Raw genomic sequence first — 26353 nt, forward strand, 5'->3', positions numbered from 1 at the left:
GTTGCATTGAAAGGTTTGTAGAGGATGATGAATATTTTATATAACTTGTGTTTATTGGAAACTCTTCCTATATTATTTACTTACAATTTCATTATAGGTATCATGATGAATTCTCAGTTGATTCAATTTTAGATTGGATGACAACCAATATTCTTGGTCTACCTCGCATTCTTTACTATTCAAAGGAGACTCTGGTAATGCATGTGCTCTGGGTAATTTAAATGGCATGGTAAATATTTTTTGTGAGGTCTTAGTTGAAGTTATTAGGTGACCCTTAGCAACGATGCAGTTGCCACGTATTATTACTAACTAGGCTAGGCTTGTGGTCTAGCTGTGGGCATGGGTCTCATGTTTTTGAGAGCTATATTATTGTTTATCCTAGGTGTTTATGCAAACTCTTTAGCTATTTTTATTGTCATATAGGGTGGTGTTATATAACTTGCTTTTTGAACTTTTGTTCATCGCAATATAATATGGTGCTCTTTGTTATCTGTCATTTTCAAGCAAAGTTCATAAGGTATTGACTGCCAACTAATAGAATTGTGGGGACGACTATTTAAAATATTATGTCTAATATATTTTTAATGTTTCTGCAAGCCTTAAAAAAGACGGGCTAACGGGTTGATTTATGTTTCGGAAAAAGAAAATGTTAGGGTAGTGAACTAGTGATATATATTTAATATATTAATTAGTCCTAATTTCCAGTACAGAGTCTACCGGTAGTGGGCATTTTCTCTAATGGTTGCAAACTAAAGAATTTTGGTTACTCCCTGCTCCTTAATTATAATATAATAATTTTTTTCCTCACAGAAAAATATGGAAAATTGAAAGTGGAGTTTTTGTTTTACTAAAATGGGTATTCATATATTTTTGAGAAGATACAATATTATCAAAAAAAATTCATTCTAAAAAACAAGATATGTTGGAACTAATATGCATGTCTAATATGTAGGAGTTTTATTTTTTTTATAGACTTAACATAGATCTAAAGTATGTGGATTATGTTTAATATATTTTCTGTTTGAATTTTATGACACATTTCAGGTTCAATAGTAAGAAGATTAATTAGTTGTACTCTTATGGTAATTTAATTGATATTATTTACGATGGTTTAATTAAGTAATTCATAGTATAAATATAATAAATAACGGTTTTGTAAATAGAAAAAATAATGATTTTTTTATCTTTTTGCTAAAAAGATATATTTTAAAAAAGATAATATTTTTTTATCCATTTAAAAACCATTGTCTTGGCTAAAAAAGACAACATTTTTTTAAACATTGCAAAAGTGATATCTTTATAAAAATGATAACATTTTTTATGTGTTGTCTTTAAGAGGACATTTAATAACAACAGTATTTTTTTAACGACACTTTTTCAACTATATAGATAACACATAAAAAATGTTGTCTTTCAGTTATTTTTTTATAGTGAGAAGATGAGAAATTGAGAGGAGTCATGGATGAAGAAATTCAAGTCATTGTAAATAATGATACTTGGGAGTTAGTATCTATTTCAAAAGACCAAAAAAGTCTATTGGAGTCAAATGGGTGTACGATAAAAAGAGGAATGCCAATGGAGAAGTATAAAGTTGTGAACTTGAGTATGTTGCAACTACCTTTTGCACTTGTCAAGCTATATGGTTGAGAAGATTGTTAAATGAAATTTATTTAGAACAGGAAGATGTTATAAGGATCATGCACTACAACAAATATGTTAAAAGACAACACTATAAAAACAACGATTTTCGAATGAACCGTTGTTAATTTGATAAAAAAACAACGGTTTTGTCAAAAATCGTTGTCTTTGAGCTTTAAAAAAAAACAAAAGGCAACAGTTTTGTAAAAGTCATTGTCGTTAAGCGAATTGTTTTCTAATCAACAACGCATTTTACAACGATTTTTTAAAACCGTTGTTGTTTAGCACATTTTTTAGAGGATACCAGACACGGTGAAATTTTTTGGCACGTGTTTTCCCTCCCCTTAGTCTTCGGGAACCCTAGCCTACGATGTCTTTCTCCTCTTCTCATCACGCGATCTCTCCACGTTCCCTCTCCTCACAAAATCTCCTCTTCCCGATCTCCTCACACAATCTCCTCCACTCACACGTTTTTGCCTTCCACCCCTTTGCACGAACCCCTCTCCTCAAAACTCCTCTCTGCCTAAACCTCTCTCGCTGAACATCTCCGACGAAACCCCTCTCCTGGAACTTCTCCTTCGAACTCCTCTCAAACTAACCCTCTCGTGGCTCATCCTTTTCTCCTGTCGACTCGTCTCTCACTCTCTTGGCGGTTTCCTCGGCGATCAAGTGAGAGGCGGCATGGGATTCTTTAGGAGACTCACTCGACTGCCCAGCCCAACTAGGTTCGGCTTCAGTTCCACATCCAAGCAGGTCACTGAGGGCGTCGACGCTTCCAAGCAGATCGTCATCGTCACCGGTTTGTCCATCCCTAGGATTTGGAGAATCACTCTTTGAAAATCTGTTCTTGCTTAAACGAGCTTGGCTTTTTTCGAACTCTAGCTTGATTCGTGTTTTGATGCACAGATCTGATTTGTTTCCGACTTGATTTTGGTGCCTAATTCATCCAAACTCCCACTCTTTCCTCGCTGCTCGTTTGGTGATGGCTCCTTTTTATATTGAAAAAACTTTTAAAATGTTAATTCTTATTTTAATTTACTAATGTTGTTTGCTGATCGCTATACTAATATTATGTCAATGAATGAGAATCTCTCTTCTAGATTTTGCTGATCGCCTACACCAAAATTCTAGATTCTTGCATTCATTTCAAATTGCTCGAAGACGGCAAAGAGATCCATCGCCAGATCATTAGTCACAAGTATTTCGCCGGAAACTATTCTCTTCTCGAAAAGATTGTTCAGATGTACATATCATGCGGCTAGATTGAGTCTGCCCATCTCGCGTTCGACGAGTTACTGCAACCAAGTGTCTTCTTGTGGAACGCCATGATCAGGGCTTATGCTTGGAATGGGCCCTTTGGTCGTGCCGTTGAGCTATACCAGAGAATGCTCGATACAGGAATCGAGCTGAACAAGTTCACATTTCCGTTTGTCTTGAAGGCTTGTTCAGCTCTGGAGGCGCTTGCGGATGGAATTCTGATACACGAGCACGCCAAGAAGGCAGGGCTGGAACTAGATGTGTTTGTGTCTACTGCTTTGCTCGACATGTATTTGAAATGTGGCTGGTTAGAGGATGCACACGAGGTGTTCTGCAGAATGCCCCAAAAAGATGTTGTTGCATGGAACGCTTTGGTCTCTGGTTACGCACTGAATGGGAGGTACCAAGAAGCAGTTCGTTGTCTTCTTCAAATGCAACGGACAGGAAACATATCGAACCCTTCCACAATAGTGGCCCTCCTACCTATCGTCGGCCAAGCGAAGGCCCTGATACAAGGAAAAAGTATCCATGCAGTCTGTATCAGAAGACGCGTCGATAAAGGCGATGTTCTGGTTAATACTGCATTGCTGGACATGTATGGAAAATTCGAGTGCTTGGTTCGTGCTCGTAGAATATTCGACAGCATGAGCTTCAGGAACGAGGTGGCAGGATGGCGGAGGCATTGCAAATTTTCAGGTACTTGGTACTTGCATCATATGTGATACAAGTTTCTTTCAGCTAAAAAAAGGAAAATTACACATATATATATATTTTTAAAACTAAGGTAAATAGTTGCTGAATCATTGGATCTAAGCATATAAGAATTTTCATGCAAACCCCAAGCAGAAGTAGTGGGATTGGAGCTGAAACTGCAAGGGTTATGGCCCTCAGAGGAACACATGTCATCATTGGAGCAAGGAACATGGAAGCTGCCAATGTGGTAAAGGAGAATATCCAACAGAGTATTCCATCTACCAAATTTGATGTCTAAAAGCTTGAACTTAGCTCACAAAAGTCTGCCCGAGCCTGTAACGACCCGGCCCTCTTGGCTCATTTGGCGGTTCATTTGGCGACCTCTCATGTCGTCGACCGTCGGCCCTTATGTCGTCGGCCCATTTGGCGACCTCTAATGTCATCGACCGACGACCCTTGGCCATGCCGTTACTCACTAAGACTTTCCACCCCTGGTCAGTGGATTTTTGCCTCCCCTAAGATTCGAACTCTAAACCTCCAGGCTTAAGTATTAGAGTTTATGAATCCTGGTAACCAAGCCTGGAGGTTTAGAGTTCGAATCTTAGGGGAGGCAAAAATCCACTGACCAGGGGTGGAAAGTCTTAGTGAGTAACGGCATGGCCAAGGGTCGTCGGTCGACGACATTAGAGGTCGCCAAATGGACCGACGACATAAGGGCCGACGGTCGACGACATAAGGGCCAAATGGACCGACGACATGAGATGATCTCACTTGGTTACCAGGATTCATAAACTCTAATACTTAAGCTTGGAGATTTAGAGTTCGAATCCTGGGGGAGGCAAAAATCTACTAACCAGGGGTGGAAAGTCCTAGTGAGTAACGGCACAGCCAAGGGTCATCGGTCGACGATATTAGAGGTCGTCAAATGGGCCGACGACATAAGGACCGACGGTCGATGACATGAGAGGTCGTTAAATGGGCCGTCAAATGGGCCAAGAGGGTCGGGTCGTTACAGAGCCTTCGCAGACAGATTCATTGAAAGGAATCTAACCCTCAATGTCTTGATGTATTCACATGCTTCTCATGTTCAAATGTTGCATGCTTGTCACTTCCTTCTTCTTCTTTTTCCCCAATTTTTACATCTTTAATTTGTCATCAGAAACAATGCTGGCGTGATGAACTGTCCTTATAAACTCTCAGAAGATGGTATAGAGATGCAATTTGCTACAAATCATCTGGGTATATCTCTTACTTAATAAATCAATTTCATTCCCTAATACTCTGCAATAGTTTTATTGGATTTTTTTTTGACCAAATTATCTTTAATTCTCTAAATTCCTTTTGTTCATTTTAAATTCCTTTTGACTCCAGGTCACTTTTTTGTTGACAAATCTTCTACTTGAGAAAATGAAAAATACAGCAAAGGAGTCAAGAATCGAAGGGCGTATTGTGAATCTATTATCTGTAGCTCACATTGGGATTTGAAAATGGTAATAGAAAAGATTGTAAGCAAGTTCATTATGTGTCTTCCCTACTAAATCTATTATGCCTTTATGGTTTTTATTATGCCTCTGTCCTTTATTGTCGCAACAATAATTTATTATTACATTTATGTACACTACATCATTGCAGAAAAAAATCAATTATTGTACAACAAAATTTGGATCTTTAAACATGAATCTGCATCCTCAAAGGAAAAGAAGTGTTGTCCAAAGAAATAACTCAATTATTTCATCAAGTGTGCCAAGGTCATTGCATCTACTGTACTGTTATTGTAAGCATGCTCTAAATGATGAAACAAATATATCAATGATTTGTGAGCATGGTTTCTTTGACGATGATTATGAAATCCTTGTGCACCTTGAAGATATCATTCCTTTTTATCATTTGGATCTTATAACTACAAATTGTATAGTAATTTACATGTGGTAAGTCTTCTTATTCTATTTGTTTATCATATAAATTGTATAAACTTTATTAATTTAGCATTGTAACATTCTTCATTTTGAAATGGTAGACATCTTTATAAAAAGCTAAAAACATATAACAATGTCCACAAAATTAGATTTGTAAATCCACAGATTATCCCATATGTGTCATGGGTGACTCGACTGGACAAAAATAGCAAAATCGAGCACTTGAATAAAAGAGCTGGTGTTTTGGCAGATAAGCTGAATCAAGCATCAAGAAATCAACTAATTTTAGTGTCACATGATGTTCGGTAAGTAAGACTTATAATATCAGTTTTAATTTATTATTTCGAGAAATATGCATGCAATAATTATGTGATTTGTGCATAGTTATCATTGGATTCTCACTGTCATTGATCCATATAAGGAGATAGTTTTTTTGTTGGATTCGCTTAGTCATCGCATTCGTGACGAGAACTGGAAATACGTAGTGGATATGTGAGTATATATTTTAATTTTATTAAGCATTTTTTTAATCAGTAAAACTCTCATATGTCCATTCTTATTGATGTATAAAGGAGCATAAGATTATTTAATTCAAACAAGGAAAAAAAAAAAGGGAAAAAACATGTTACATGGAAAGTAATAAAGGTATGCATGTCTACTTATGATTAAATTATAAACAATTAAACATGTATATTAGACATTTACAATTTATTTTTAACATAGGGTCCTTGCCAACCAGATTCGAAACAGTGTGGTTTTTATCTGATGAGATATATGAGAGATATTATTGAAGAAGTGGAAACTATCGAGAGAGATTCACTTCGATCAATAGTAATATTTGACATTCAATTCTCAATCTTCTTAAATATTTGTGTGTTTATCATTTTGCACTTATCATCTTTTGATTATTTTTTACTAATCTAATCTATGTATTTGATCACAGTTCATCAAAACGTAGTACTCTATAGAAGAAATTGATGAAGTGCGTTCCGAGTGGGCAGAATGCATACAAGACTATATTTATGACTAGGTATGTAAAATCATACAATGACTTGATTTATTCGGAAAGTATTTGCATATAATGCAAATTACGCAATCTGATCCTAACAGATATGCCCCTGGAAACATCATAATTATTAAAACTTTAGTGTGTAGGACATCCAGGTAGAACATCTCTATTTTATTATTATTCTTATTCTGGAATGCATGAAGTGATTTCCAACATCTTAAGATTTTGAGATGTTCAAACATATATATCATTTGCTGGTAAACACATTTCTGTAGAACTAACACACTTGTCAAATTATCAGTTAATTTAGTTTGTAGTGATTGTAAGTTTAGGTGGTAGTGATTATCAGTTTAGAAAATCATATTCTAGATTGCATAAATTGATTAACAGTTTAGATGATTTAATGGATTAGTTTGTTCTTGCTTTTTTATAGAAATAATGTTGAAACTAGTTTCGTATACTGCTTTGTGGTTTTTATGCAAACTGCACATCTTCAAGCTTTGAGATCTTACTAGAGTGTTGTTGCTGTAATGTTGAGACATGTACATGACTTCCTCTATGATTCCCTCTTTCTGTTGCTGTTGTTAGCTATTCGATCTAGTTGCTTTCACATAATACATGGTTTAAGATATAATGTTAAGTTTATATATTCATCAACTTTTTTCATGCTCACTTACTTGACTACTCATGAAAATGTGAAGCGACAACGTTTCTCATGCTTATTTGGCCATTCTTTTACTTCAACATTTCAGAAGGTCCAGATTTATGTACGCACTTCACAATTTGGTTTCTACTGTACAAAAGATGCAAAGCTGCAAGAAGTTTATAATTATTTATACATGTTGATAAGTTTTATACTTTTGGGGCTTGTTTGTTTCATTTATCAATTTAGTTTGTAGTGGTTTATTAGATTTATCCGTTTCAATTATCAGTTTGCAATGATTATCAGTTTATACATGCATGTTTCTAGTTTTTTCTATGGCTTTAACTATATTTTATTTTCAGAAAAGGGAGAAAGCTGGGTTTGCAAGCTAAGTCTATGAAATTCTGTATGCAGAAAAAGGACCAGTACGTGAAGATTGTTGCACATCCTGATCACTTGATCTATTCAGAAAAGGACAAGTTAATTTGCATGGTTGTTGTCTGATAAACTTAATTTTGTGGTCTCATCTTTTGTGATGGTCATGAACTTGTGGTAATGTTGAGATAGCTTGTAGTAATTGTAGAAGTTTTAAACTTAAGTGAATGTACATATATGTTGTACCAGTTTTTGGTTGAGACAAGATGTATAAAAGATAACTTAATGTATATATGTTGACAACAGTTTTTGCTAATGTATATATATATATGTTGTACAGTTTGTATGTAAAAATATTATGTTGACAACAATTTTTGTGAATGTATATACGGTTTTGTGAATGTATATAGACAATAATTTTTTAACCGTTGTGAAAAGTATGCAAAGGATCAATGGTTTTTAAACTTAATTTGGAAGAAAGACAACAGTACTGTATTTGTTGTCAAAAGCATATCTGCGTGCGATCCAAATTATTGCAAAACTGGCAATTACAACGATTTTATATGTTGCAGAACTGTTGTCTTTGATATTAAAAAGACAACGCTTTAAATCCGTTACATGACTGTTGTCTAATGTGGTCAAAGACAACGATTTTAAACCGTTGTCTTTTACTGTACATTTAATAATACTGCCAATTACAACGGTTTAAAGAGCCTACGACAACGGTTTTTAACCGTTGTCTTCTAATATTTTTGTTGTAGTGATGATTGATGATAAGTCAACTCAAAATTTGACAGAGAATCCTGTGTTTCATGAATGCAACAAATAGATTGACACAAGATATCATTTTATTCGAGAATATATTGCAAAGAAAGAAGTTGAACTGGAGTACGTAAAAACTATAAATTAAGTTATTGAAGTTACTTAAATTTGATGATTTTCAAAGATTGAGATTCAAGCTTAAAGTGCAGAAGATTCAAAATTAAAGGGGGAGTGTTAGAAGTCAAATTAAACTGAAATACATGTAACATAATACATGTTTGATGTATATGAATTAAATGAAATATGAATTGTGTAATTTATGTATCTAGATAAAATAAATTTATGTATTAATGATGTACGGTCTAAAAATTTCCATTGAGTAATCTAAATAGTCATATAATATAAAATCACATGACAAATTATTTTTATAATACCTCCACAACTCCTCTTCCTAAAAAGTTATTTGAGAGTCCACCACTACCTTCCAACACTTAGATCTTGATCTTGAGATATGGTGTAGATGCAATCAGTGATGCCCTATGTGTTTGGGAAGTCAGGAGATTGAGACTTTGAGTATTAGATTGGGAGAGTGGAAGAGTTGTCCGAGAAATCAAGAAGGGGTTGGTGTTTTGAGCAAAAACTAGGTAAGGTAGGGGGAAGGACTACAATTTTGAGTGGAAGACCTATGTAATCTAAGAGAGAGAGAAAATGGAACTAAGAGAGTGACACTAGCAGTGAGAGCGGGACCAGGAGTGGTTGCTTCAAGCAAAGGGGTCCACAACTACACTATGAGTGGGATGGAAGGATAGAGTAGGATTTTCTAGTCGAAGTGTAGGAGTGGAAGTGGTGGTGCAACTTTGGAAGAAAAAAACAGTGAGAGATCAAGAGTCTAAGAGAGGTTTTTTTTTTTTTTTGGTAATCAAGATGTTCAATTTTTACGATCCAATTAATTTTAGAAGCGATCGATTGGATCCTACGAAGGATTCCTATCGAACACTAGGATAAATCTGATAAATACAATTGAATTCAGATGGAATACCCATAATCAAGAATTTTCAAAAATCCACAGGCGTGGATGCGCTATGCGAGATTAGAACCTCCGTGAGCTAGGAGTCCCCATCCCAACTTTACCAACATAAGAGAGGGGGTTTAGGTTCCACAGAAGATGGTTCCAAAGTTATGGCTCGTTAGGTCAGTAGAGTAGGGATGTAAATGAACCAAACAGTTCGCGAGCTATTCGGAGCTCGATTCGGGAAAAAGCTCGTTCGAGTTCGTTCGTTTATCTTATCGAGCCAAGCTCGAGCTCGATTTCGATTTCGAGCTTGACAATTTTATCAAGCCGAGCTCGAGCTTAAGGATATTCAGCTCGTGAGCTCGCGAACATGTTCGTTTATAGGTTCGTGAGCTAAAAAAATAAGCCTTAAACCGAGTCAAGAAACGAGCTCTAAAATGAGCTCTAAAACGAGCTTTAAAATGAACTTTAAAATGAGCCAAAAAATGAATTCTAAAACGAGCCAAAAACGAACTCTAAACGAGCCCGAAAATGAGCTCGAGCTCGCTTAACGAGTTAGGCTCGTTAACTTTGATAATCGAGCTAATAACGAGTCGAGCTCGAACTGTTCGCGAGCTTAATAATTCTAAAACGAGCCGAACTCAAGCCTTGTGATAAAAGCTCGATTCGAGCTCGAGCCGAGCTCGAGCCCGAATATAACTTAAACGAGCCGAGCTCGAGCCTAATATTGTTCGGCTCAGTTCGACTCGTTTACATCCCTACAGTAGAGAAAGGATTTGGTCGAAAAGAAACCAAGTAGATTAGAAAAAAAAAATGATATTTTAAAAAATCTACAAAAGCAAGTTTGCTGTTAGGTAAATTTTAAAGTATCTTATACGTTTCATATGAGGCAAAACCGGCCTTGGGCCGGCCCATGCCCTAGGCCCAAAAATATAAAGGGCCCCATTCCTCTATATATGCACATACGTTTTTTTTCTTTTTAAAATCAATTTTTTCTCCTTTCCTTGCTGAATCCTTCGCCAAGATGCCGAAGCCCTAGCTCTCTCGCCGACTCACCCTCGCAATTCTCCTCACCAAGAGCTCCCTCGAAGCGATGACTACAAGCCGAGAATCAGCTCTTCGGCTTTGTGCCTTTGTCCCGAGCTCTATTGTGGAGTTGAAAAGGTTAGTTAGACACTCAAGCAGTTAGGCTCGACCTCAGTAAGAACCACCTTTCCGGTGAGATTCCAAGTGGGGTCATTGATCTTCCGGCCCTTAGCGCATTGGACCTATTGGTGAACGATTTTTCTGGTGAAACCCCGCCTCCCTCAAGCCTCCCTCACTTTCCAGTGAGATTCCAAGTGGGGTTGATGATTTTTCCCGTTGTGCCCTCCCTTGCCGTGACGAAACTCCTTTGTCGGTAAATGCTCGTGCTTTTCATTTTCTTTGTTAATCATGCTTTTGTTGTGTTTCTGCACACTGTATTTTTCATATACATATAATGAGTTTGACCCAAAATAGAAGTGCATGCTAACTGTTTCTGCTCTTTAGTGACCATGACTATTGTTTCTACTTAAATTGAATTCTTTCACCTTGTTGTTATTGTTGTTTTGAAGAAGCATTGTTGTTATTGTTGTTTTGAAGAGGCAGATCGACAGTGGTGCTCAGTTGCGATCCCATGATTACGAACCGTTTTCTTTCAGTTATAATCGTTTATATTGAGTTTTAATTTTTCTTATAAGTGAAGTATATAAGTAATATTTATTGGTGTGGGAAGCATCTGACGACAATCGAACCTAAGTTTTGATAATGACAAAGGTTCAAAATTAAGGTAATTTGTTGTCTAACATGTTTGAATGAATTTGCAAGAAAGTCCTAAGTGTACTTAGGCAAAAGTCCTAGCTATGGTTAGGCAGGTTGAAAATCCTAAGGGGTGGTAACCCTAGGTCCTAGGGGGTAGTAACCCTAGGCAGGAAGTCTTTGTGAGTCGAGGGCTTCGGGCAAAAGTCCTAGACTCGGGAACTCTAGGTGGAAAGTCCTGGTGTCACAAACCAGGTGGAAGACTGGACAGGTCATGGAGTGGGCGTCCAACAGAAAGTCCTGGAGCCTAGGGCGCTGAGCAAAAGTCTAGTCAGTCTAAAGGATAGGTTTGGCAACAGATAAATTCTCCTGAGTGGAGTAGGTGAGGATGCATTCCCCGGTGAGGGAACAGTAGGCGTCAGTTCGACCTAGGATTTCCGGATGAGAAATTTGAAGTCAGAATCGGACAGTCCGGAGACTATCAAATACTTTATTTATCATGTCTAAATTGTACTAACTTTGTTTTGTAGGGTATGTTAGTTTCTGGAACTAACGTATTTTGCAGGAAGCGAATTGGACACATTTGCCTCGGATGAACAGTACCCGAGGCACCCTCCATAGAGCTTGGAGGCGCCTCGGGGTCACTTGTAGAGACGACCTCACTTGTAGAGACAACCTGCATGGAGGGTGCCCTCAGGCGAATAAGTAATGACCAGTACGGAGCTCATCCACATTGCGGTTTTGGTGAGATTGAGGGCGCCCTCCATGGTGTTGGAGGCGCCCTCCACGGGTTACTTAAGCCTAGTTCGAGCATGAGCCAAAGAACAACGAAAATTGACAATTCTTCTTTCGTGTGTTGCTCAAAGATGGATTCTACAAAGCTGTAACTCAACTCCGACGACCTGAAGCTTCAAACTCTCTATTTTTCATTGTCGGTATAACTTCCATTTTGCTCTATATTGTAAATCAAAATTGTATACTTCCGAGCTTATAGTGATTGCCCAAAGTAACGCTCAACGAGCGTGGGCCTTGGAGTAGGAGTCACCCCAGGCTCCGAACCAAGTAAAACCCTTGGTGTTCATGTGTTTGCAATTGTTTTATTTATTTCCACTACATATTTTACTCGATAGTTTTTCGAAATGAAAGTGAAAGCCACGAGCGATATTCACCCCTCCCCCTCCCCTCCCTCTAGCGCTTTCGATCCTACAATTGGTATGAGAGCGGGGTCGCTTCGAATTGGTGAAACCACCATTCAAGAAGCTTTTTGTGGTAATTTTTTTTATTTTTCAGAGTCGATCAGAATCGATATAATTGCCGCCTTCCGATCTATTTTAATTGTAATCAAAATTTTTGCTCAAAGCTAGTGCAACACCACTCGAGTTCGTGTTTTTATTTTTTTTTTAATTTCGCACTACTAATCCAAGACCAAGTCTTGGAATAAAGTTTCTTGTTTTTGTTTGTACGAGATTTTCTTCCTCGATGGCCCATCAAGAAGGCTACCGCATAGCACGCACGCCGCTTTTCTACAGCGAGGACTTTAGTTACTGGAAAAGCTGGATGGAATACCACCTCAAGACGCAAGTCGAGATGTGTATAATTATCCAAACCGGACTCGAGCTTCCACGAAACGACACTGGAAAACTAGTCTGATGCGTGAACTGGGACACCATCTTAATGAAGAAGATTGAAGCTGACGCCAAAGCAACCTGCATGATACAATGTGAGCTGACAAAAGAAGAGCTGAACAGAGTTGGCCCTTTCTCAAGCGCGAAAGAACTATGAGAAAAACTGATCGAGCTGCACAAAGGCACCTTCGATACAAAAGTAAGTAAGCGCGATTTAATTTTGAATAAATTATATAACATGAAAATGTAAGAAGGTGAGATGGCCAGTCAACTTCACGCATGGATTCAAGATCTACTGAACGGACTCCACGCGATCGGACAGAAGGTGGAGAATCGGGATGTAATAAGGTACGCACTCAACACTTTTCCGAGAAATATATTTTGGGCATCAATGGTAGACGCCTAAAAGGTATCTAAGGATTTGTCTTTAATAAAACTAGATGAGTTATTTTCTGAATTTGAATTGCATGAACAGACTAATACACGTTCGGCTGAGAAAGGTATTGCGTTGATTGCAGATACAAGCAAGGTAAAGGAGGATAGAAAGAAACATCAGATTGAACTCGAATCTGAAGAAGAACCGGACTCAGACGATGACGAGGAGGAAATAGCAGCCGAACTCGTCAACCTAGTACGCAAACTCTACAAAAAGAAGAAGAGATTCACAAAGAAGGACATTAAAAAGGTGATTCAATCAAAGAAAGTACAAACAAGTCCAAAGGTGAAATTCGATGTAACTTGCTATGGCTGCATTCAAAAGGGGCATGTCAAAGTCAACTGTCCAAACCAAAAGGAAGCAAAGAAGTAAAGGAAGAAGAAAGCACTGCAAGAAACTTGGGATGAGTCATCGTCAGAAGATTCCGACGAAGAGCTCGGGCAGATGAGCTTCCTTGCACTGACATCCCAGGAACAAATCGACAAATTGGAGACCGAGAGCGAATCAAAAACAGAGTCCGAGAGAAGCCATGGATCAGTATTCATTTCCAAAAGGCCTAAACTCACTGTAAGTATTTCTCAAGTAAATAAACTTTATAATTTAGTCAATTACGTTATGCGTAAATTAGCTAAATCCAATGTCCAGGTCAAATCACTTCAAAAGGAGGTAACAACCCTTAAATAAGTGACTATCCTTAGCTCCTTGACTAACCTTATTCAGACTGGAACCTCAATTCAAGTCCAAAAGCTTGAGGAAGAGAATTCTAGCCTGAAAAATCAAGTCAAGGAACTAAAGGATACGTTGGAACGGTTCACCTTGGGTTCCAAGAATCTTAATCTGATTCCTGGAAAACAACGAGATGTTTACAACCGATCCGGACTTGGATTTAAGGCTAAAAGGAAATACAAGTCTTATTTATCCCTTGTAAATAGGGCAAATTGAAAAACAGTCCAAGCATGGGTCTCCAAGTCAAACTTGGTTAATCAAGTTGGACTTGGACAATATTGGGTCCCCAAGGATTAAGTCCACTACCTTGATAGACCTTATCGAGACTATGATCCAAGGGGAGCCAATAGAAAGACGATTTTTATTAATAAATAGATTTGTTTGATGATTGTCTTTACTGCTTTTATTATACATACTTAGGCTAGATAAGGACCTAGACATGATTTACACTTAACTAATTAGACCTAGCGGTTTCAAAAAGAAAAATTAAATATCCAATTTCTTTGAAAGGCTTTGTTTAGAAGTGGTGGATGATCTCATACCCAAAAAGGCCTAGTACCTTGCCACAGCTTAGAAGCCAATCTTTGAAATAAATATTTAATTTACTAATTGAAAAACTTGAGTCTAACTCAAATGTAAATTAATCCTTAGATAATAACCTAAATTAAAGATTAAATTAACCATCTCACAAAAACCTATAAGGTTCCCTTATTGATAATTTAAAAAAGGGTGAGATGGACTTAGGTAAAATTTGGATCACTCAATTAACCTAATCAATTAATAAATCTAATTAATCTAATTAATAAAACTGATTAAATTGATCTCAATTAATTAAACTAAACAATTTATAAATTGACCTAATTAATATTTAACCAAATCAATTAATTAAATTAAATAATGTATAAATCGACCTAATTAATATTTAACATAATCAATTAATTAACCTAATTTATCAAATTAATAACCAAATCAATTAATTAAAACTAATCAATTTATAAATTTACCTAATTAATTAACCAAATAAATCTAATTAATTCAATTTAATAAATCCCTAATTAACTCAAATTAATCTATCCAATCGTTAACTTCTTTAATTCCAAATTAACTTAACTTAATCAAATCAACACAAACTTAAACTTAACTCAACTAATCCTAATTAAAACTAACGCAAACTCTAATTTAAAACCTAAAACTAAACTTAAATAAATAATAATAATAATAATAATAATAATAATAATAATAATAAATTAATAAAAAAATGGAAAAAAAATTGTAGGGCGCCTCCTTAAGGCGCCTCCAAATGAAAGGAGGTGCCCTAGGGAGCGACGGGAATTGTTCGGCCAAAAGGTATGGAGGGCGCCTCCCACCGATAGGAGGCACCCCCCATAACGCATTGAGGGTGCCCTCAACACTGATTTTTTCAGTGAACAGAGACTCTTCTATTCATGTTTTTCACGATTCTAGTCACGCCGAGGCACCCTCTCAGCCCGAGTTTCTCCCCTTCAACCCCACTAACATCTCAAGATGCCTCCTAAATATACCCCATTTCATTATATTTGTCTGTATGTATTTTCTGTGCAATTTTTTATATATATGTGCATGTATAAAAATAGAAAAAGACAGATCATAGACTCTGCTTCCAGTAGTACCCCATCCACCGATGCTAGGGTTCCTATTGAGCGACATAGGCTAGAGTTCATTAGGCATACCTTTTCCCCATTAAAGTGTAGATATTAAAGCAAATCCTTTTTTTACTGAATATTGTACTACTATTACCCATATGATTGAGCATTACCAGCTAGATAAGCTGGTTTGCTACAGCCATGCAGTTAACCATGACTTTTGTGCTCAGTTTTATAACAACCTAGATAGAGTAGATAGTCTGACTTACTCCACCAGAGTTGGTGGAAAGGATTTTCAGTTTTCTCCCACCCTCTTATGCACTAGTCTAGGACTTAGGCCATCCACATGTTCATTTTTGTGTTACCCTAGTAGGGACCTGCCATTTGGTGAGCTCTATGATGTGCGTAGATTGTATACACTTGTTAGCATGTTTTGACGCACATTCACATACTTTGAGCATGCTTGATCTATGCATTTTCGAACTTCCAGCTTTCCTTTTTAGCATATTTACTCTATTTGTTCAGAGATCTGCTTTTGTGCATTTTTTGTACGCATGAGTCGAATTTGGTGAAGGATGCGTGTTCGAGGCCAAATCTGCTAGCAAAGCGATGGAGGAAGTCATGATACCTGAACCCCACACGACCCTGCCATGGGGGTTTGCCTAGGTCGTGTGGAGATGAAAGGTCATGTAGCTACAGCAGAGAAGGAAGATGGCTCGGCCGTGTGAACCTCACACGGTCGTGCCAAGCTTTGGAGCCCAATGAAGCCTAGGTCGTGTACACCACACGGCCATGCCAGTTTTCTAGAGACCAGAGAAACCTCGTTCGTGTATGCTACATGGTCGTGTGAGGTTTCCAGTGAGTAAGAGAGTTCTGGCCGTGTGCACCACACGGTCATGCCAGGTTTCCAGAGGCGAAGGTAGTACAGGCCGTGTAGATCTACACAGCCGTGCAAGGGGGGCATTGATAGAGGCAAGTTATGGTCGTGTACCTCACACGGTCGTGTGAGGTTAGCAGAGAAGAGAATGGAGCAGGTCGTGTGAACCTCACACGGCCGTGCTTCGGGGTCGTGTGGCGCCCAAACCCCTCTTCTATATAAGGCTTCCTTCATGAATTGAAAGGGGATCTTCTCCCCTTTGGGAGAAAGGAAGATTTGGGCGATTCCTTCCATTCTTGGGTGGATTTCTGGGCAATCTAAGGGAAGATCTTCACCGATTTGACTCCAAAAACGTGGATTGGATCTGAAGACCATCTTCATCATAGATAAGCCTTCTTTCTTTCCTTTTCTTGGATTGGAATCATGAATGCTTGTAATCTTTATGTTTTTGGATTTCTTTCTTCGATTTATGGAGTAGATATCTTGTTCTAGGATGGAGGGAGTATTTGTAAGGATTTCTTGATGTAAATTCTTGTGGATATGTCAATTTTCTATTTCTATGAGTTTGTCCTGTTTTGTATCTCTTTGATCTTGTGTGGAATGTTGTGATTGTGCCTAATTACCATGCTTGATTGAGAGTTTGGATATCTTGTGGATCTTGTAGAGGTCATTCTTCATTCGATTTTTCGAGGGATCTTTGTGATAGGAACATGTCCGTGTAAGGACGTTTGAGGGATTATCTTGAAGGGGAAATTAGATATTTCAAGAGGGTATGATAGATTTATGCATTAATCTTTATATCTTGATGGGTTGAGGAGCGATGGATTCTTATGTTGATTTTCCGAGGGACGCATGTGACAGGCAAGCCTCTTGTAAGGACAACATAGATTCATTCCTAATTGATCAATCTAGGTATAGATTTCAGTCCTAAGTCGGTTCTCTATTGCAAGAGAGAACCGACAACCCTCTACCAATGATGGACAATTGAGAAAAAGGATTTGGTAGATCATTTACATTGAACAACCTTACAAAGAAACCAAAACTCCTAGAATATCCCTTATCATTGCCTTTATTCTTGTTGTCTATTCTTTCATTCTTTTGTTTACTTTTCATAGTTACACTTAGACTTTGTCAATTCATTGATTTGTTGTCTAGCTAATTCGCATTGAGATATTCTTAGTGCTTATTCCAGTCCCTGTGGATACGATAATCTTTTATATTACTTGCGATATTTCCGTACACTTGCGGAGGTTAACAAGTTTTTGGCACCGTTGTCGGGGACTGCGCTATAACTTTAGGGATTATCAATTGAGTTAGACTAGACATAACTTTTCTTTTCATTTGCATAGTTGTAACTAACTTTTAGAATTCTATTTTCATAAGTTTTTCCTTTCTTGTATAACATTCTTGTCAATTCCTTTTGTTGCAATTCTAATTCTAATTCTAACTTTGCATTCTTGATTTCTAGCACTTTAATCTAACTTTTCTCTGTTTTCTCTTTTGATCTAGTTTCTTTCTTCTTTTCTCTTGTAAACATATCTTGCAATCTTTAGCATATGAATTATTCTAGACATTTTTTCTTTTTTCTTTTATCTTTTCTTTCGTATTTTCATTATGCACTTTCTTTCTTGTAATTTAAATTCTTCATTTTCTTTCTTGTTTTTCATATTGCATTTTATCTCTTGTTTTTTATTCTTGAACATCCATGAGCACTAATATGTCAAGCAGGCCCATGAGAAATTTTTCTACACCTTTTTCTGCAAAATTTTTATCTCCCATTGTGCAACCTCAAATTGAAGCAGAGAGTTTTCAACTAGATCCAGAGTTAATTTTTATAATACAAGGACACAAATTTGGAGGAGAAGTATCAGAAATTCCTTATCTACATCTTGAAATATTTTTAGAGATTTGTGACATGGTGAAATGTGAAGGAGTGTCAGCAGATACAGTTCGATTGATGGCATTTCCTTTCAGTATCAAGGATAAAGCAAGGACTTGGTTATATTCTCTCTATCCTCAAAGTATCACAAGTTGGGAATAATTGGAGAAGCAATTTCAGAATCAATTTTCCCCTCCAAGCAGAACAGTGTATATGAGGAATTGCATAACAAATTTTGCTTAGGCATACGGAGAATCATTATTTGACGCATGGGATAGATTTAAGAGTCTTCAAAGACAGTGCCCTCATCATGATTTTGAAAAATGGTTGATTTTGCACATATTCTATGGGGGGATTTCTTTCTCAGACAAGAGTTTATTGGATTCGTCGGCTGGAGGTTCTTTTATGGACAAAAGTGTAGATGAAGCATATATGTTAATTGATCAAGTGACATTGAACCTCCAAGAATGGTCGAATATAAGTTAGATGAAATCTCCCTCAAACATTCAAGGAGTGCAAGCCATAAATGCTATAGAGTATGTCAAACAAATTGTAACTCAACCATCTATCAGTTTTGAAAATCACAAGTCACAGAACGGGGAGTTCAAACATTTGGGGGCAAAGATTGAAAGTATTGTTTCAAATTGGTTTAAAGAAGATCCCCCTCCTTCGCAGACAAGATCTAGTGAAAAGTGTGATGATGTTGGGTTGAGAATTGGAAAAAATCATGAAGAACTTCTGAAGAAGGACATGTTTAGAATTGAGGAGAAGAATAATAGAAGATCACAAGAACTCAATTCCATTTCTCCAGGAAGTTCCCAAAGGCCACAAGTACCCTTCCCTCAACGATTGATCACACCAACACTAGATAAGCAAGTTAGACCTCCTCTAAAAGCTCAAAGGAAATTTGGGAAAAAGGAAGTACCTTTTCCAGGACCTTCACTAAGGGTTCCTTTTCCACAAAAGTTAGTGGGGGACAATGAAAATAAAGACTTTGGCAAATCCTGTGACACTAATATAGTTGAGTGCAGATTTTTGAATGTATATGAAGATGAGGACTCTTCATATGAGGATTTTATTGATAATGCAGTGGTAAATAAGTTTTTAGATCTACCTCCAAATTTTATAGGGTGTTATAGTGATATTGAATTTTTAGATGATAAATGTGATGTGGTAGATCAACTTAAAACTACAAGTGAAGTTATTGATGTTAGAGTGTATACTAAAAGCCTAGCTTTTGGTATAAAATATTTATCTAGAAATAAGAATCACATTGGTCAAATGTCTACATTTATGATAAATGTAGTTGCTCAATTAATTTATATTGTAGATAACATGGTGTGTGGTGTCACATACAGAAGATCATGTTATCTGTTCCTTATAAATTATAAACAGTAGCTCACGACCAAGATGGAAAGGAACAAACCATTGGAAGGTCGTAGTGTAATTAGGTATTAGTTTATCTTAACTATATAATTACACTAGTACACTTAGAGTGTATTGAGTAGGACCATTTGAGGTCGTTCCTTTTATACTGACTTTATAAAGGAACAAAGACCTCAGTTATTATGAAAGTGTGTGCTCTTAATCCTAATATAATAACAAGCACATATATTTGATATTTATTTCTTTAATTTATCAATGGGTGAGATTTAGTTCGATAAATCAATAAGCCCGATAAGTTGAGAAATGATATCACTTATAGTGTGTGTTGTTGATTATAGAAGGAAACTGTGTCCTAGTGATCTAGGTTGAGAATGTCCCCAAGAGGAGCTCATAAGGATTGTCATGTTAAACCCTTTAGTCCGACATGGCGATGAAGTTGAGTGGTACTACTCTTGGAGCTAGATATTAATTAAGTGAGTTGTCAGTAAACTTAATTAGTGGACATTTGTTATCTTAAACACGGAGACTAACACACTCATAATAAGAAGGAGCCCAAATGTAATTTGGGATTGGTGCGGTAATTGATAATAGTTCTTTAGTGGAATGAATTATTATCGATGAAATTAAGTTGTGTGTTGCGAGCACGGGATGCTTAATTTTATCGGAGACCAAAACCAATTCCTCCTCTGGTCCCTATCGTAGCCTCTTATTTATAGTACTATACCCACCTATACCCACCTTCTATACTCACCAATAGGGGGCCGAGTTAATTTAGCTTGGCCGGCCTTACTCGTAGGCCCTAGCTTGATCCCAAGCTAGTGGGGGCCGGCCAAATTAAATTAAAAAAGAATTTTAATTTTTATTATGTGGAAGAAATAATTTATTAAAGAGAATTAAAATTAAAATATCTCTCTTAATAAAGATCTACAAAAGATTAAAGAAAGAGATTAGATCTCTTTCCTTATTTGTAGATTGGTGAGATATTTTATTTTCTCTTTAAAATTATCCACATGTTGATAAAATTAAAATTATAGAAATTTTTTTTTATCAAACATGAAGAGATTTTTAAAGAGAAATTTTAATTTTTAAAATTTCTGAAAATAAATTAGGAAGTTTTAATTGTTGATTAAAACTTGTCTAATTTACCTCTTTTGATGTGACCGTCCATTAGAGATTAATTGGGGACATTTTATTTTATTTTTCTCAATTAAATCATGTCAAGGGAATTAAGGAAATTTTATTGTAATTAAATTTCCTAATTTGCCTAGGCCAAGGAATATAAAAGAATGGGTGAGGGTGCCTTCATGAGATACAACCTCTATTATTTTCTCTCCCTCTTTTATTCCTTGGAGTGGCCGGCCATCCTCTTCCTCTCTTCCTCTTTGTGGTGGCTGAAACTCTCAAAGGCTTGGAGCTCTTGTGGCGGCCGGATACTACTTGGAGAAGAAGAAGAAGAAGGAGGAGAGAAAGCTAGCATCTCTTGGAGCTTGGTTGGTGTTTGGTTCTTCATCCTTGGTTAAGCTTTTTGTGGCCGAACCTAGCTAGGAGGAGAAGAAGGTGGTTGGTGGTTTCTCATCTCGGAAGATTGTTACCCACACAACGTCCGAGGTTAGAAGAGAAATACGGTAGAAGATCAAGAGGTCTTTCTAAAAGGTATAACTAGTAATTTTTCTTTCCGCATCATACTAGTTATTTTTGGAAATAATACCAAATACAAGAGGCTTACGATTCTAGAATTTTGAATATGTTTTTCGATGTTGTGTTCTTTTGTTTTTTCTTTTCCTTGTGATTTGATTGTTCTTTCGATTAACCTAAAGTTTTTTTAGGAAATTAAATATTAGCTTTCTATAAAAGGTTTTGTCTAGTCGGTGGTGGTTGCTCCCATATCCAAGAAGGTCATGTGCCTCGCCACGTCAGTACTGGGAACCGATTATGGAAATTAATATTTAATGGAATTAATAACTTAAGGTGATTTGATTAAGTTCTGCAGGAGATCCAAGTCAAAACTTAAAAGAACAAATAGATTAAGTTTTGGATCAAACGTGTTAAGTTCTGCAGGCAAAATTTAATTTAAAAGAACACATGGTAGCTAGGAAAGGTTCGGACCTTTGTACAAAATTTTATGCAGTGGAACCTCTAGGTTTTCAGAGTAGAACCAACAATTGGTATTAGAGCTAGGGTTTTGCCTCGTGTATTTGGTATTAGTTTAATTATCACATGTCATACATAATTTAGGCGGGATAATAGTAGGATGTGCTAACTTTGTGGATCGCAGGATCCAACTATTATGGCTTTTAGTTATTATGTGTGTGATTGGACCCTTGGACATGTCAGGGCATTTATATGTGTGTGCATGATTGTATTATAAAATACAGCATGTATTTAGTTTTATTAGGATTTATTTTTGATCTAGATACATGTACATTCCTTTTATGGAATATAGGATCAAAATGTAAAATTCTATTTATGTCATGGATCGAATCTTGCAAGCGTGGAACCTTCTAAGGAGCAAGATGGATGCAACATCAAGACCAGATGGCGGTGGCCAAATATGGCACAGCTTGGGATGACAACACACGGAGGACAACTATAGAAAAAGCCATAATAGTTGAAAATTAGATTTTCTATTTATTTCTTTTATATTGTTTTGTGTGTGCATATTGGTTTACATATTTAGTAGGCTAGCATAGTTAAAATTCCTCATTTATAAATAACTAAGTGGGAGAGGGATTTTAAGTAAATCCCGATCTCCATTCTTGGTTTGTAAGTGATGCAAACAAGCTTGCGTTGGCTCGAGTGCCTTCTTCCATAGCGGATGAGCTTGTTTGTGGATCACTAGAGCAGACTTCCATTTTGGATGACTATAGGAAGTTAATTAAGAGTGTGATCTTCCCCAACGGAAGGGGCATAATCTTATTAATGGACTTAGTGTCAGTAATGGTATACACTTAGACACATTTAATAGTATCCTCCCAATGAGTCACTACTATCACTTGTGTGACAAAGGAAACCAACTATTGATTTGTCATAAAACTAGATTGCAATATAATAAAATTAATAAACCCCTCTTATAAATGTTTGAATTTGTATACGCCACACTAACGTGGCATACAAGATTCATGGTGTTTGAGGTAATTTTATTTGTCAAAAGTTATATTGACAAGATAGTCAATGGGTAAAACCCTCCTCTTACAAATGATGAATTTGTATATGTCACACTAACGTGGCATGCAAAATTCACGGTGTTTGAGGTGTTGGTGAATTTAAATAATATTGTTTGAGGAATCAATGTTATTTTAAATTCAAAGAGTTTTGACCAAATATTTGATCAAAGACAGATCAACTATTAATTTTTTTCGTCATAAAGTAAAGTTGGCGAAATAATAAAATTAATGAATAAAATCTCCTCTTCGATTTTGTATACACAAAATTCATGGAGATTTTAAGGAGTTGATCTTGACCAAATATTTTTATGATTCTTAGGATGTTTGTCAATCCCTAGTAGTCATACTATAGAAAAAGACTTAGTAGTCCCAATTGTAATGATTGGAAATAGGACTTGGACATTAAGGTAGACTGTCTTCTTAGAACTAAGAACAAATTAGGTGTATTTAATTCATTAGTTGAAACATGTCTAGTGGTGTTATCTACCAGAACCTGGAGTGTAGATACAAGATGCCATTAATCATGTCTGCAATTCATTGCAGGGTTCCAGGAAACCCGACAACTAAATGAAAGGTAAATCACTGTCCACATGGGCACTACTGTAAAAGTGGTAGATGTTGCAGTGGGAGATGTTTATCTTTTGATAAGAATAAAATATGGATTTTAAGTAATTGTCTTTACGTACCAAGTTTAGAAAGAACCTGATTTCAGTTTCTAAACTATTATAGATATTGTGTCTATTTTAATAACAAAGTTGTTATCAAGAAAAATAGGGAAGTTATCTATTCTGGTACGTTGGTTGGCAATTTATAAATCCAATAATTCTCACGATGCAACAAATGGAAATTAGTAACACATCTTCTAACTTTAAGAGAAAGTAACCTTCGAAAATGAACCAATTATATCTTTGGCTTCTAAGGTTAGGTTATATTAACTTGAGTAGGATTCATTGGTAGCTGATGAACTTTTGGGTTCATTAGTAGTGGAAATCTTTCCAACCTACGAGTCTTACTTGGAAGAAAAAATAACCAAGAAGCTTTTAAGTCTAAGGGGTATGGAGTCAAAGATATGTTGAAATTGGTTCATTCTGATTTGTGTGATCCTGTGACTATCCAGACAAGAGGTAGTATTGAATATTTCGTCTATTTTATAGACAACTATTCAAGATACAAATAAATTTACTTAATGTACCGCAAGACTAAGTACTTTGATTAGTTCAAAGAGTACAAGGCTGATGCAGAGAAATGTTAAAGTAAAAGTACTATGGTAAGATCGTAGTGGCAAGTACCTTTTGGGAGAATTTAGGAGTCACTTATCAGAAGTAGGGATTCAATCCCAACTAACTGCACCTGGTATACCCCAACAGAATGGTGTAGAAAAAGGAAGGTATAGGATTCTTATGAAAATAAGTAGATTGATGAGTTATTTAGAATATTACCAAAATCATTTTAAGGATATACTCTGGAAACGGAAATGAATATAATACCTTCTAAAGACAGAACTCTCTACTCATATAGAATTGCTGAATAGGCGTAAGCCTATTTCGAAGCATATTCGGATTCGGGTAGTCCAGCACATATGCAGAAGAGAGACAATGATAAGTTGGACAGGAATTCACTTGTTTGTGGGTTATCCTAGAGAAATGAAAGTAGGTTTATAGTCTTAAAAATCAGAAGGTCATTGTTAGCATCAATGACCGATTTTTAGAAAAGGACTATGTAATAAACCATGTGCTCATAAGAAAATTTGTTCTTAAGGAAATAATAAAAGACATGTCTAATCTAGTACCAACTGTACAAGATGAGATACCACAAGAAAACTGCATCACGTATCACAAATGATACACAATTGCAGATAGTGCCTCATCGTAGTGGGAGGGTTGTTAGGCAACCTAAAAAGATTCATGTTTTGGGAGAGTTTTTGGACTCGATCCCTGGAGGACATGAACCTGATCTCCGGACATATGACGAAGCACTCCAAGATAAAGATGCAGCATCTTGGCAAAGAGTAATGAATAAAAGAATTAGAATATATGTATTCTAATAAAATCTGGAAGCTTGTAGAACCACCAAATGGTGTAAAAGCCTTTGGGTGTAAAAAGGTCTATATTAGGAAAAGAGGGATAGACAGGAAGGTAGAAACTTTCAAAGCAAGGCTTGATGAAAAAGGAAATTTTTTCACTGGTAGCCATGCTTAAGTTTATCCGGATTCTTTTATCTATTTGGCAAGTGGATGTCAAGATAGTATTCCTTAATGGAAGTCTTGAAGAAAGCATCCATATAAAGCAGCCAGAAGGGTTCATTGCAAAGGGCTAAGAGCATCTTGTGTGCAAGCTCAATCAGTCTATGGACTGAGGCAAAGCTTCAAGGTCTTGGAACATCCGGTTTATCAAAGTAATCCAGATCTATGGATTTAGTAACCGGATAAGTCATGTGTATACAAAAGATGTGATGGAAACGTGGTGGTATTTCTTGTACTATACTTAGATAACATTTTTGGTAGTTAGAAACAATATCAAAATGTTGTCAGAAGTAAGGGTATGGTTGTCCATGTTGGGGTTGCAAGGTTGCAAACATAGTCCCTATTGAAAACACATGGAAAAGATCATGGGTTTATAAGAGAAAGATATCTCCATTGGCATGAGGCCTTTTGGGTAGAGCCTAAGAGCAAAACCATGAGGGCTTAGGCCCAAAGTGGACAATATCATGTCATTGTGGAGATATCTAAATTCTTTTCGATCCTACAATTGGTATCAGAGCCCGGACTGCCAGAAGGTTTAACCGCCGACTGTGCACAAGAGCTATGGTCTGATTGAACCATGTGAGTACAATATTGACCTCGAACAAAGAAAGTGGGGGCTCCTATGTTGGGATCAAGAGGACCGAGAGGCAGGAAGTCCTAGTAGGTCGGGTGGACCGAGGGGCAGGAAGTCCTAGTTGCGGCTAGGCAAGAAAGTCCTAATAGGTTGGGTAGACCGAGGGGCAGGAAGTCCTAGTAGGTCGGGTAGACCGAGGGGCAGGAAGACCTGGTGGGTCAAGGATCGGACGTGGGAGGCCCATGGTCCTTTGTTTGGGGGGGGATTGTTGGGGTTGCAAGGTTGCAAACATAGTCCCATATTGAAAACACATGGAAAAGATCATGGGTTTATAAGAGAAAGATATCTCCATTGGCATGAGACCTTTTGGGTAGAGCCTAAGAGTAAAACCATGAGGGCTTAGGCCCAAAGTGGACAATATCATGTCTTTGTGGAGATATCTAAATTCTTTTCGATCCTACAGTCCAAACAATTCAATATAAAGGACTTGGGAGAATGTATATATTCTTGAGATCAAAGTAATAAGGGATCGCAAGAAAAGAATATTTTACTTATCCCAAACTTCATACATCGGAAAAATCCTTGCTCGTTTTAAGCATACAAAACTCCAAGAAAGGTTTCTTACCTTTTCAGGATGGAGTAACTTTATCTAAAGATATGTCTCTGTAGACATCAAAGGAGATAAAGGAAATAAAGGCAGTTCTTTATGCTACGGCTGTTGGAAGCCTAATGTATGCT

At 36.8% G+C, this 26353-nt stretch overlaps 1 long non-coding RNA gene and 1 other non-coding gene across 13 annotated transcripts; one reads left to right on the forward strand and one right to left on the reverse strand.

Annotated features, from left to right (window-relative positions):
• Window positions 1-1984: 1984 nt before the first annotated feature.
• On the forward strand, window positions 1985-7847 carry LOC121997195. 12 transcript variants are annotated; one of them, XR_006116242.1, is made up of 10 exons: window positions 1985-2437; window positions 2545-3591; window positions 3742-3857; window positions 4748-4827; window positions 4960-5809; window positions 5889-5996; window positions 6077-6149; window positions 6228-6335; window positions 6448-6534; window positions 7519-7847. It is a non-coding gene; the product is annotated as an uncharacterized LOC121997195 (long non-coding RNA). The 12 variants fall into 12 exon arrangements; XR_006116248.1 differs by having other exon boundaries at window positions 3742-3835; XR_006116240.1 differs by lacking the exon at window positions 3742-3857 and having other exon boundaries at window positions 1986-2437; window positions 4960-5078; window positions 5221-5809.
• Window positions 7848-18460: 10613 nt separating this feature from the next.
• LOC121998856 lies at window positions 18461-18566 on the reverse strand. The gene has a single exon (XR_006116646.1). It is a non-coding gene; the product is annotated as a small nucleolar RNA R71 (small nucleolar RNA).
• Window positions 18567-26353: the final 7787 nt, after the last annotated feature.

Source organism: Zingiber officinale, chromosome 6A (genome assembly GCF_018446385.1).
Source record: "Zingiber officinale cultivar Zhangliang chromosome 6A, Zo_v1.1, whole genome shotgun sequence".
Taxonomy (NCBI): domain Eukaryota; kingdom Viridiplantae; phylum Streptophyta; class Magnoliopsida; order Zingiberales; family Zingiberaceae; genus Zingiber; species Zingiber officinale.